Here is an 11,778-nt window from a genome sequence, read left to right on the forward strand (position 1 = left end):
TAAACAACAGCCTGGTGTTATTATTGCACAGTTCTGGAAATCAGAAACCCCAAACAAATCTTACAACACTAAACTCAAGGTGTTGGCTGAGCGACACTATCCTTCTGGATCCTCCGGGGTGGAGCTGTTTCTCCATTCTCACAGCTTCTGGAAGCTGCCTGTGTCCTTAGGTTCGTGGTCACATCACTGGGGCCTGTCCTCCACCCCGGTGTCTCCCACCACCCCTCTCTGCCTCCCTCCCCAAGTCTGAGGATTCTGGAACGTACATTGGCCCAGCTGGATAACCCAAAAGAACCCTCTCCCTCAAGCCCCCCACCCCCCCATCACTTTGGGTTTAATCCAAATCCGTTTTGTGGGTAGGTGTTGTGTCCACAGGTTCCAAGGATTAGGAAGTCTACGTGTATGGAGGGGCTTTCCCTGGTTACCTTTGCTGCCATACGCTCCTTATTCTGAATTTGATTTTGTTTTTAATGTGTGGGTTTAGAGTCAAACTTTCAGTTCCACCCCTAGCCCTTCCTAGAGATACAACCTTAGAAAAAAGTTGCTCAGTGCATCTAAGGCTCAGTTTTATTGTCAGTCAAACAGGAAAGATAGCACTGCCTTACTCCTGGGATTTTGAAGTTAACAGGCCAGCCTGTATGTCACTGCCTGTGCCTGGGACAGTACTTTAAAGTGTTCGATATTATCAATGTTCATTTCTTTTCCTTGAGCAGGAAGCCCTGATGGCACCTGATTCCTTTTGGGTTGGGGAAATGTTTAGAGATTTACCGTGTCATATCATTGTTTTCTGAATAAAGTTGTTACTAACTTAAATTTTTTTATTTTCAAAAGACGTTACAGAAACTTCAAAAGTTCACAAATAGCCACAGCCAGTAATACACGTTTTCAAAAACAGCTGTTGATTCCAAAACAAATTTGTTTGACTCAGACTGAGGGTACTCGCAGAAATACTTTTAAATACTTTGTTCCCATCTCAGTGGGTTTAAGGCTTTCCCCAGGCCTTGAGTGCCTGTACTAGTGGTGTCTGTCTGAATCTGCTTCCCTCCCTCCGTGAACCTTGGCAGAGAGTGTTCCTGGGTCTTGCCTTGAAGTCTTCGTGCTGTGTTCAGGGCTCATGTTGGGAATGGTGCTGAGGCCCATGTGTCCTCTCTGAAGCCCAGTTCCCATCGAATGCATAATTTCCTGCTGTTGTTTCCCCAGTTGACTCCTGCACAATCAGCTTCCTATAAATTCAAAATGAGATGCCAGCTTGCCATAAAAGTTTGAAGGGTGTCCTGAACACTTCTCAAGGCCCAATCCTACTACCTCTCATTTCCTCTCCCCCCACTCCTCGGGAGCAGGTCTTCCCGCCATAGGCAGAGCCCTGTTCCCTGCTGGCCACTGGTCTCTAAGCACAAATGCAGAGGTCTGTGGGCAGCTTTCAGAAAAAGTTGAACAGGAAAACAATTTTGAGTCCCCCTCCCCAGCCCTCCAGCACACACCTGTTCATGCAGACACATACACCCACGTGCGTACGCAGCACACACTCAAGAGTGAGTCCCCCCAAGCAGAAATGAGACGCCGAGACGAAAGAATGCTGCTTTCAGTGAAGCACTTCCTGGGTGCCCTGAGCTGAGTAATAAAAGTGATTTCTAACAAGCATGCCAGAAAATCCACATCCATTCATCATCATCTCTGTGTGAGGTGCTGGACATTGATGATCAGAGCTCTCGCCTCTGAGAAGTATGTGCTCGACACTGAGATCACACAGCAAATTAGCTGTAGAGTCTCAGGACCACAGGATGGTCCTGGAGGTATTGTTTGGGTTACATTTTGGGGCGGGCCAGCTGTCACAACACGAACATGACTGAGTTGGGGAGTGAGGATTGAGAAAGGAAAGAACACTCAAGCCTGAGTGGAGACCAAGAGAAGTTTGATTTATTTCACAGAAACAGCTCCTTCCTTTTAAAGGCACCTCAGCAGAAAGCACCAAGCAACTATTTGTATCTTATGCAAAGACTGGATTTTCTAACTCTTTACAAAGAGCATCAGATCTGTGGTTATCTCTTTGAGTTTCTCCCATTGCAGGGTCAAAAAACAAGTTTAACAAGCAGAGTCCTTGAAAAGTAACAAATGTTACATAGATTGTATCAATGCCTTAATTGTAGAGGAAGAAGTTTCCTTTCAAATGTCAAACGCCAGAGGGCCATGGCCGGTGCCCACAATTCCCTTTTTATTATATTTAGAGCAGGGACTTTCCCAGCTCATCAGAAAGACTGTGCCTGTCTTAGGTGAGAAATGTCTAGAGAAATCCCTTACCCGTCATCAAGCCATGAGAAGTTTAATACTCATGCTTTGTCTCAGGTTGGATATTTCTCTACACTTCTCTTACCTGTCTTTGACTACCAGCCTCTGCAGGGGTTAGACTGTAGGTTGTGGAGGTTGACATATAGCTTTCTCTACCTCTATCAACATTTGTAACTCTTGATCCTCATACCAGGACTCATTAATTTTTACAGGCATCATTACAAAGGGAGGTTGTTTCAAAACCATCACAGAATGAAAGGAAGTCATCATTTCTGAGAATATGTAATTGGTCAACTTACAATTAAAACAGCTGTTGTTATATTCATTATCGGTTTCATAAACAATCTCTATATTTCTTACCAATAACATATATGGAGCATTAACTCAAGACATTATCTTTTTCTTTTGTTCTTTGCCTTGAGATAACACAGTATTTATGGTATTTCACATATTAAAGGCCCTCATGCCTTTAATGATATTTTTATCGAAACTAGGGCTAGTAACTTTGACATCTGACCATACACATATTTCTCCTAATGCAGCAGCAAGTTTCCAAATGTTGGTTTGAGGAAAACATGAATCTGTCCACCAATGTCCTGCAGATAAGCTTAAGTCTGTGGAATTTCCACGTGACCAGTCCAAAAACTTTCGAGATGTGTCATTAAATATCAAACATATAAGCCCAATATCGCTGGATAGAATTACTTCCGGGAAACATTTGTAGGGTTATTAAGATGATTCACATGATGAACCAATCTCTCCGGCAGCCATCAGGCTCCATCATGTCCCAAAGCATAAGGAGAACCCTGAGGATGCCAGAATCTTTCTGCTTCTGAATGGCCATGCTTATCAATTTGTAAAAAAATTTAAAATATAGGTAGCATGATTTAAATTTCTGGGTGAAGAGGGGTACAATTCCCCCTTTTTTATTTTTTGTAGTTGCACCTTTAATAGTGGGGAACGGGAGAATACCTGGATCAAAAGTTTATTGTCATAAACAATACATTGGAAAACCTGCATGGTCAAACAACATGGAATACATTTTTTGTATACCAGAAAAGAAGCAAAAATAATTACTATAATTATATGAAATGTTATGTCCTGTAATGTAGCTTTGTATCAACAGGATCTTCCCTTTTTAAAATTATTATTTATTATTTATTTTTTTAATAGAAAATATTATATTTTGAAGATAACCATCATAAACATGTTACAATAACATATTTAGAATTCAGCCTTTTGATGATAACCAATGTAAACATTTTTAACAACATATTTAACAAGGCATATCTTTTTATAAGGCTATGAAAATTATCTGGGCTCCCATTAGGGAACAAAGATCAGAATAAATTTTCTGAGCAGCTGCTTCTTTATTTACCAACAGGAGTGTACCCAAACATAATTTTACATTTAATTATCTTTAAAGTTTTTATTTAACCTATGAAAGGAGGGTGTAGAAATCAACAGTCTACTTGTATTTGACGTCATTTTGATCAAAAACATAATCGAACACTTTTCAACATTTAGACAGACAAACATAGAAGACAATCTAATCTAGAGTGCACTCAGATGGTTTTGGCCAATTGAATTATAAAATCTTTTAGTTACAACTAGTCAAAACTTTTGCAGGTCAAAATTAACAGAGATCTCTTGTAGAATTAGGGTTAAAGGAATGAAAAGCGCTTCCTGACTGTAAATGTAAACCTTTTATAACAGACTTGAAACCAAAAAGCAAACATATTTTCTTATTAAATAATTTTTATACACCTTCTCTAAATACTTAGGCCTTTTGATCTTGTACATCTTTCTTTACCTGTTTTTTATAACACGAACATATAAAAACCTTTCATGTCAAAAGTGTAACTCTTACTTATAGCTTTCCTAATATTTTTCTATCTCATTTACTATTAACCTTCTATCTTTTAGATTGTTACATCTTAAAATTTGACTGGCTGCCAATGCAACAGCATTAACCTTGAGTTTTTAGAAAGGAGCAAGTTAACCCTATAATCGCAGCTTAAGAATTTGCCATGCACAAGAAGTGTTACCAAAACTAAATAGTTTTCACTAGCAGCTTGCTGTCACAGAGCAGAAGTTTGAGCAACTCCTAGGCTGGGTTGTTTTGAAATCTCTTTCTTAATTATGTGGCGTCCAAGGTCAGCTGCAGTCTGGCGGACCTCCTGGAAATGATCTAAAAATCCAGGTGACGGGGGTAGATGAGCTTCTTCTTCTTTTCTTTCAGTCAGAAAATTCAAGATAAGTGAACAGACGAACAAGAGAGCAAAAGAGGCCAAGCAGAATGTAAGACAAACAAACTGAAAGAACCAGAGATTCTTGTCTGAGAATCTCCTTCATCTCCTCTTCCGAAATCAGAAGAACTCTGCCAAAACCAGAGGGTCCTGAGGAGGGGAAAAAATCAACCTCCTTCCCAGTAAACAGAGAGACAGAGTTCTTACCAGAGGGGCAAGGGAGGTCTCTCAGCCGCTGTGGCATGGAGTCCATTAGCACGTCTGCCAGGACCGCCCGGCCTCCAAAATGATCCGGATCACAAATTATGAATTAACAATTATCAGACATTAAGAGGAAGAGAAAGACATAGAAGTAAACAAAGAACAAGGACTCACCGATCAGTTTGTAAAGTTTAGGGATCTTTTAGGGGTAGCATCGATCTCTAGCAAGTATCTCATAATTAGCATTGAACCCTCTCTGTGTCCTATTTAATTTTGCTGTTTCTTGACATTGTTTTCCAAATTCAGACTTCTACAAAAGGAAATAGCTCCCCCCCACACACAAGCTTTAGCTATTTGCTTTCAATCAAAAGGAAGTAAAGCATCAGTTGCCAGAGAATCAGGCATTGCTAAAGTAAAAGGGGCTGTTGGTCCATACTGGGCGCAAGCCATTTTCAATTTTTAATTGTTTAAAAAGACTTGCAGCATGTTGACGAACGGGGTTTTCCTGAGCATCTCGAGCATCGAAGACTGGGCAGACAAGGGAAAATCTCGATAAATCTTTCCCAATATTTAAAGCTTGTTGTAACCCTTGTTGAACAGGGGACAAAAGAGGTCGAGAATTGATCCTAACAGGTTTTTAATTTTTGAGGAGCCCTGAAACTAGAAAAATTAAAGAGGGCTCTCTCTCTCTCCTCCTCCTCCTTTTTTTTTTTTTTTTCTGGGATCTAAACTATCTCAGAAGAGAGTCCATAAGCTAAAAGCATCCACCGGTACCTAGCTAGGTCCGTGTGCAGTATAATAATCTTGTAATCATTTTCCTACCTTACTCCAAGTTTTTAGATTAACTGTGCCCTCCTCAGGAAACCAAGGACAAACTATTTCTACAAATTCTAAAAAATTACACAATTGCTGGTGCCCTACTCTAGCACCACCGATACGCAATAAATCTTTAAGCATGTGTACAAAAAGCATGCAACTATTGCCGGCTCCCATCTTTAATATTTACAAGAAAACTTGCCGCTCCTTCTTCTCTGCAGTGTCCTTCAGTAGATCCCTTGATACTCAGGTCCTGTTTGGGCGCCACTTGTGGCAGCCCAGCCCTCACAACAGGAACATGACTGAGTTGGGGAGTGAGGATTGAGAAAGGAAAGAACACTCAAGCTTGAGTGACCAGGAGAAGTCTGATTTATTTCACCAAAAAGGCTCCTTTTAAAGGCACCTCAGCAGGAAGCACCAAGCAACTATTTGTATCTTATGCAAAGATTTTCTAACTCTTTACAAAGAACATCAGATCTGTGGCTATCTCTTAGAGTTTCTCCCATTGCAGGGTCAAAAAACAAGTTTAACAAGCAGAGACCTTGAAAAGTAACAAATGTTACATAGATTGTATCAATGCCTTAAGTGTAGAGGAAGAAGTTTCCTTTCAAATGTCAAATGCCAGGAGGGCCATGGCCGGGCCCCCCACAACGTTTTGCAATTTAAACTCTTATTAATTGCTGAACGTGATGTTGTAGGCTATAATCCCAGCACTCTGGTCAAGGTGGGCTTGCAAGTTCAAGCCTAGCTTGAGCACCTTCTTGACTTCCTGAGATCCTGTCTCAGAATTTTAAAAATAAATAAATAAAATAAAGGGCTGGGGACAGAGCTCAGTGCACAGGTCCCGGGTTCAATCCCCAGTACCATACACACACTCCAATGTACTGTTGCTTTAAAAGATTTAAATGTTGCAAGCCCTCTTGCAGGAAATCTTATGTAACCAATATATTTTAATACAGAAGCTGAAGCAGTGTTGATACAGGGATAGATAAACCAATCAATGGACACAAATAGAAAGTCTACTAGATTAACCTGAACACAAAGAAACTGGGTTTCTAGCAGCGGTGGCCTGCAGACCAGCAGGAAGGGACCAGCTTCTCACAGTGCAGCTGCTGTGCTGGATGACCACGTAGGGGGAAGCTGGATTTGAGGCTTATGCATTGCAAGTATGTAAGATGTAAATGTAGAGGTGAGACTTCAAAATGTTTTCAAAGTAATCTTATTGATGTATTTATTTTTTGGTACCGGGGATCGAACTCTGGTCCTTGCATTTGCAAAGCAGGAGGCGGAACCACTGAGCTAAGTCCCCAGCACCTGAAGCAATTTTATATATAAGTGTGTAATAGAAAATAAATTTGTATATGATATTATATAACTTTAAGGACCAAGGATTTTATTTGTTATTTTAATTAATGCATATTAAACCGATTCATGGATTGCATGGTGATATTTTTATATGTGGATATAACATACTCCAATCATATAAAAGCCCAAATACTTCAAAAGGACATTTATTACCATATATATGAATCCAGGGGAAATTAAACCACTTTATTTTTTTGCTGATGCGTTCTAGTACACATTCAACGTGAATGCTTTTTAACTGTGATCAGTGAAAAGTATTTTATCATATGAAGATTTAGTTCAAATGTGCTACATGGCAGGACCACAGATTAGCTTCCAAGCTGTGACTACTTCCTACTATTCGTGTGGGCTCAAATTATTTCCACAGATGCAGGCTACCTTGGTCTTTCCTACCTGTCCACTTCTGAACACCTGGTTGAACAAAACTGGTTCAGGGTTTTAAAAGTACCATTTTATCACTAATATAATTATAGCAGCTATCTTTCATCACCTCCTGCGTGCCTGGTCTTGTGCTAAGCACTTTCTGCATGGATCCCTTTTCTTTCTTACCAACCTAGGAGCCCCGAGGTACTATTTTTTCTGTCTTATTTGCCTGTCTCTATCTTACTGATATTTGCTATTTTGCTCTCCTTTGTCTTGTTTTGAATTTAGCTACTCTTTTTCTAATTTCCAGAGATGCTTTGTTCATTTACTTTTAGCTCTACATTTTTCTAATATAAGTATTAAATTTTCTTGCTTTATCTATCTAATTTTGAGAGTTTTAAATGATTATTCCATTCAGAATACTTTCACATTTGATTCCTTCTTCGAATCTTTATTGGAAGCATTTTTTCTTACTGTGCTGGGGATAGAATGGGAGCCCTGTGCATGACATGAAAGTGTTCTGCCCCTGAAATACTCCTGCGGCCCAGAAGCTCACTTCTTCATTTGCCAACATTATAGCATTCCAGTTTTCTTTTTTGTTATCTATGTCTAGCTTACTCAATAGAGATTACCATCTGAGAACCCACTCTATATGACGCCAATTCATTGAAATAGATTAGTTTTATGGTCAGTGATGTTTAACCTTTATAAATGCATCATGAATTCTCAAACAAGATACAGATTCTACTGAAGTTCTGCTCTTACAGATAGAGATTAATGATAGCTACATACTTAGGTCAAGTCTGTTTATCAGGTATATACATCTGTCAACCTACACCTTCTTGTCCATTCTTTCTGAAACTCTCATTTTGTTGCTATCCATTTGTTTTTTTCTTTATTCTGCTCAGGCTAAATTACTAGAAGCATACAAATTTAAAGTTGCTGTATATTGCTAATGAAGTAAATATTAAATATTTTCATCAAGTTACATTTTTTACTTCTAATGATGCTTTTTGCCTTAATATGTAATAGCTGCCTGAGTGCGTGACCCTGCTCATGTAATTTCTCTAGATGACCCAGGTGACATGAACCTGGACTGCACATCTGAGCGCAGGTTGGTTACTGTTCGGCTTCCTCCAGAGGCATGGCCACTGGTAGCTCCGGTGATTGTGGGGAGGAGCCCTAGGCGTGATTCTTCACCCCATGTAAGCCCAGGTCTCTGATTTCCATTCCCTTTGCCCAGCAAAGCCACTGAGGCAAACCATGTCAGTTTTGCAGCATTGTTATAAAATACCTGAGACCAATAACTTCAGGGAGACTTACTTTGGCTCACAGTGTCAGAAGTTCCATGCCACGGTCAGCTGGTTCCATTGTTTTAGGGATACCACAAGGCAGAACAACATGGCAGAAGGGCCTGCTGGACAGGAAGCTGAGAGAGCGGGAGAGGGCTGGAGAGGAAGGGCCAGGAACAGGATGCGGTCCCCAAGTTCAGGTCCCTATGTTTTGCTCCCTTCAACGAGGAGCTCCCTCATGATCTGATCTCTTTCGGGGTCCATCAGCAGGCCTTGGGGGAACCTTTAGATCCAGACCATACCACAAACATTTACAGGGATGAAAAGTTTAAAGGAAGAGACATCAGCCATGTTATTGGAGCTGTGTAGATGTTGAAGTACCTTTTGTTCTTCTGTGATATTTAAATAACTTGTGAAATTTATTTGCAAGGGGTTACAAGAGTAGTAGTCAAAAGCCATGAACATGCTTAAACTGCAGCTATAAATGTTTTAATGATATTTTCATATGAGTGACATTTTCGTATTGTTAGTAAATCTTTGAACAAAACGATACCGTCCATTTTACCATTACACAAACGTATCACACAACTCCATTTTTTTCCTTGACTCACAAAGTATGTTTATGTTTCATACAACAGGCCATGTTTGAAAATGATTGGATTTTCTTTTCCAAACTGCAGCTCTTCATCAAAAAATGACAGTGGATGTGTGCCTCATGCAGAAACACAGCATGTATACCCTCCAGCTGTTTACAGCAGGTCAAATGCACATCATAGTCTTAGGTTTCTGTTGAGAAATTTGAAGATTTTCCAGGTTCCTAATTTAATCCAGGCGTAAAAAGTCTTATCTTCTACCCTCATCTTCTTGAGATAATTATTTTGCATATGGTGCATAACACAACACTAAAAGTTGGTATAATATTGAGAGTATTAAATACATTTATTTCCTCACCCATGACTAAGCCATTTGTATCATTTTTCAATAATTCTGTCCCTTAGAATCCGGTCACTTGGTGCACAGCCACAGCACGCCCCTGGCCACAGTGCCAGTGCCCGGTGTGCTGCCCCCATAGCGGCGGCGTGGGCTCGGCGGGGAGCGCAGAGGCAGAGGCAGAGGCTGAGAGGGGCTCCATGTTCTCCCCTGGCCTGGAAAAGCCCTGTGCCCCGGCAAAGAGCCGGTGAAGTATGGGGAGCTGGTGGTGCTGGGGTACAATGGCGCTTTACCTAATGGAGACAGAGGATGGAGGAAAAGTCGGTTTGCTCTCTATAAGCGTCCCAAGGCAAATGGCATCAAATCTAGCACTGTTCACGTGATATCCACACCCCAGGCATCCAAGGATTTTGCAGAAATGAGACACTGCATTGTAATTAAACAAATGAATTGCTCACACATCAGTGGCATAGCTGAATTTTACAACTCACTGTCGCAGCCAAGTGCCCCAGCTGTGAGGCACTGCTGAGCCTTACAGTTCAGTGTGGCAGCTCTGGAACAGAGCTCTCATAATTTGAAGATTTGGGAACCTGCTAGTAAATGGAAGAGGTGGGAAAAAGCCTTGATTCACTGGCAAGACCCAGTGGGCTCAGAGGATTCTGAGCACTCTATTAGAAATGAGAGCCTCCCTATATAGGGACCTGCAGGGTAAGAAAGCATACTCAATTAAGCGGGGCTGTGGTGGGGTTGAAGTTCAAGAACTTTCCAGAAGCAGAGGGGCCGAGTTAGAGAACATTCCTGGGGCTGGGGGAGAAGCTTAACAGAACCTTCTTGTGAGTGGACAGAGCTTAACAGAACATCCCTGAAAGGTCACAAAGTTCAAACAGCCACAAACCATTTTGACACATTGGGTAGGAGCCCACCAGCACAATGTTACATTTCCAAAACAAAACATTTTGTGGGAAAAGAAAATGGAGGCTAGGCCAGGGCCCATGTGATTGTATAGCTCTTTTCTATCAATCGTCTTTGGGGGGAAATGATTATGATAGGTATCTCCTGTCAGCTTCACGGGCATTAAGGTGCCACGACATGTTTCCTAAACAGAGCACTACAGTACTCTAATGTCAATGAAGTTGTAGCATCACTTTGAAACCAGCAAGAACTTAAAGGAAAAGGAATTGGATATGTTGAGTGTAGAAACCATGAGAGCTCTAAAACAGAAGGTATAACAGAAAGGAAAGGGATTTGGGAGCATCCTGAGGATTGATTTTCACTTCTCAACACTTGTGCATCAATCTCCATAACCCACACAAGCAAGAAATTTTGTAACCTTTTCTGTTACAAACAGAAGATCCTAATGGTCATGAGTGAGGTGGCCCTGGTGGGTGTGGCCAGCTCTGCATTGGCCCAGTTGAATCTGCGACATCACAGCAGCCTGTGTGAGGTCACGGCAGTTAGCAATATAAGGCCATGCCTCAGGGGGGTCTGTTGTGGGTGGAAGGAGACTTGAGAGGGAGTTGGTGGAGACTGTTGTTGATTTGGTACTACGGAGAGTGCACAATGTTGTTACCCTGTGCAAAGCAGTGTTCCTGTCGAGCCAGCGATGAAACATCCTGTCTGGGCCTGACGACCAGCTTGCAGAAATATAGGATGCAGGGTAGATATGATGTGCTGGGCCTCCTGGCCCAAGGTGGCTTTGGGAAGGTGTTCCTGTCATGACACCAAGGAACAGGAATCCAGGTAGCTCTAAAGGAGTTAAAAAGGGCAGGCAAGGAAGAGTCCTACATTAAGATGGAGGTTGGCATACTGAAGGACCTTCAACATCCCAATATCACACAATTGCTGGAAGTAATAGAAGGTCAAGACAAAGTACACCTGGTCTTAGAATATGTAATGGGAGTCAACCTGCGAAAAGAGATATGCAGAAGCCATAAGAACAGGCTGCAGGAGAAGAACGCCCAGATGATTTTCCGAGACCTGTTGGCAGCAGTGGGTTACTGCCACGATCGTGGCATTGTACACGGGGACCTCAAGCCCGAAAATGTTTTGATCGACACCCAAGGTCGGGCCAAGGTCTGTGACTTCAGGGTGGGGATCCGGTTCCGCCCCAGGCAGGAGGTGACTGCAGTTGGGGGGACAATGGCATATTGTGCCCCGGAAACATTCTGGCACCAGCGGTAAAAAGGCCCTCCCCTAGACATCTGGGCCCTGGGAGTGACTTTATATGAGATGCTTACTGGGGATTATCTCTTTGCTGGATGTAAATCCCAGATAAT

At 41.6% G+C, this 11,778-nt stretch overlaps 1 long non-coding RNA gene across 1 annotated transcript; it reads right to left on the reverse strand.

Moving 5' to 3' along the window:
• Positions 1-971: 971 nt before the first annotated feature.
• On the reverse strand, positions 972-5,916 carry LOC104875937. The gene is made up of 3 exons (XR_784204.2): positions 5,743-5,916; positions 4,743-4,814; positions 972-1,223 (listed from the first exon to the last, which is right to left on the reverse strand). It is a non-coding gene; the product is annotated as an uncharacterized LOC104875937 (long non-coding RNA).
• Positions 5,917-11,778: the final 5,862 nt, after the last annotated feature.

Source organism: Fukomys damarensis, unplaced genomic scaffold, assembly GCF_012274545.1.
Source record: "Fukomys damarensis isolate Sample0158 unplaced genomic scaffold, DMR_v1.0_HiC HiC_scaffold_73856, whole genome shotgun sequence".
Lineage (NCBI taxonomy): Eukaryota > Metazoa > Chordata > Mammalia > Rodentia > Bathyergidae > Fukomys > Fukomys damarensis.